Source organism: Stenella coeruleoalba, assembly GCF_951394435.1.
Source record: "Stenella coeruleoalba genome assembly, chromosome: 8".
Taxonomy (NCBI): Eukaryota; Metazoa; Chordata; class Mammalia; order Artiodactyla; family Delphinidae; genus Stenella; species Stenella coeruleoalba.
The window spans coordinates 17,733,965-17,735,943 of record NC_137154.1 but is presented as its reverse complement, the minus strand read 5'-3'; positions in this window follow the sequence as shown (position 1 = coordinate 17,735,943).

The window sequence follows — 1,979 nt, the reverse complement described above, 5'->3', positions numbered from 1 at the left end:
TCTTTCGACTTCCATTTGCATAGAATATCTTTTTCCATCCCCTCACTTTCAGTCTGTATGTGTCCCTAGGTCTGAAGTGGCTCTCTTGTAGACAGCATATATACAGGTCTTGTTTTTGTATGCATTCAGCCAGGCTGCGTCTTTTGGTTGGAGCATTTAATCTGTTTACATATAAGGTAGTTATCAATGTGTATTTCCTATTACCATTTTCTTAATTGTTTTGGATTTGTTATTGTAGATCTTTTCTTTCTCTTGTGTTTCCTGGCAAGAAAAGTTCCTTTAGCATTTGTTGTAGAGCTGGTTTGGTGGTGCTGAATTCTCTCAGCTGTTGCTTGTCTGTAAAGGTTTTAAGGTCTCTGTTGAATCTGAATGAGATCCTTGCTGGGTAGAGTAATCTTGGTTGTAGGTTTTTCCCTTTCATCACTTTAAATATGTCCTGCCACTCTCTTCTGGCTTGCAGAGTTTTTGCTGAAAGATCAGCTGTTAACCTTACGGGGATTCCCTTGTATCTTATTTTTTGCTTTTCCCTTGTTGCTTTTAATATTTTGTCTTTGTATTTAATTTTTGATAGCTTGGTTCACATGTGTCTTGGCTTGTTTCTCCTTGGATATATCCTGTATGGGACTCTCTCATTTCCTGAGCTTGATTGACTCTTTCCTTTCCCATATTATGGAAATTTCCAACTATAATCTCTTCAAATATTTTTTCAGTCTCTTCCTTTTTCTCTTCTTCTTCTGGGACCCCTATAATTCAAATGTTGGTGCACTTAATGTTGTCCCAGAGGTCTCTGAGACTGTCCTCAATTCTTTTCATTCTTTTTTTCTTTTTTCTGCTCTGTGGTAGTTATTTTCACTATTTTATCTTCCAGGTCACTTATCCGTTCTTCTGCCTCAGTTATTCTGCTACTGATTCCTTCTAGAGAATTTTTAATTTCATTTATTGTATTGTTCATCATTGTTTGCTTGCTCTTTAGTTCTTCTAGGTCCTTGTTAAACATTTCTTGTATTTTCTCCATTCTATTTCCAAGATTTTGCATCATCTTTATATCATTATTCTGAATTCTTTTTCAGGTAGACTGCCTATTTCCTCTTCATTTGTTTGGTTTGGTGGGTTTTTACCTGCTCCTTCATCTGCTGTGTGTTTCTCTGTCTTCTCATTTTGCTTAACTTACTGTGTTTGGGGTCTCCTTTCCGCAGGCTGCAGGTTCATATTTCCCATTGTTTTTGGTGTCTGCCCCCTGTGGGTAAAGTTGGTTCAGTCATTGTGTAGGCTTCCTGGTGGAGGGGACTGGTGCCTGTGTTTTGGTGGATGAGGCTGGATCTTGCCTTTCTAGTGAGCAGGACCACATCCGGTGGTGTGTTTTGGGATGTCTGTGAAGTTAATATGACTTTAGGCAGTCTCTCTGCTAATGGGTGTGGTTGTGTTCCTATCTTGCTAGTTGTTTGGCACAGGGTGTCCAGCACTGTAGCTTACTGGTCGTTGAGTAGAGTTGGTTCTTTTTATTGAGATGGAGATCTCTGGGAGAGTTTTGGCCATTTGATATTACATGGGGCTGGGAGATTTCTGGTGGACCAATATCCTGAACTCCACCTCAGAGGCTGAGGCCTGACACCCAGATGGAGCACCAAGACCCTGTCAAGCCACACTCTTCAGAAGAAAAGGGAGGGAAAAAAAAGAAAGAAAGGAAGAAAAAGAAAGAAAGAAAAATAAAATAATACAAAATTATTATAATAAAGAGTATTATTAAAAATTAAAAAGTAATTTAAAAAACAAAGAAAGAAAAGAGCAGCCAAAGCAAAAGACAAATCCACCAATGATAACAGCACTAAACACTATACCTAAAAATAATATATATATATGGACAGACAGAACCCTAGGACAAATGGTAAAAACAGAGCTATACAAACAAAATCACACAAAGAAACATATGCATACACACTCAGAAAAAATATGTATATATTAAAAAAAAGTAAGAGAGT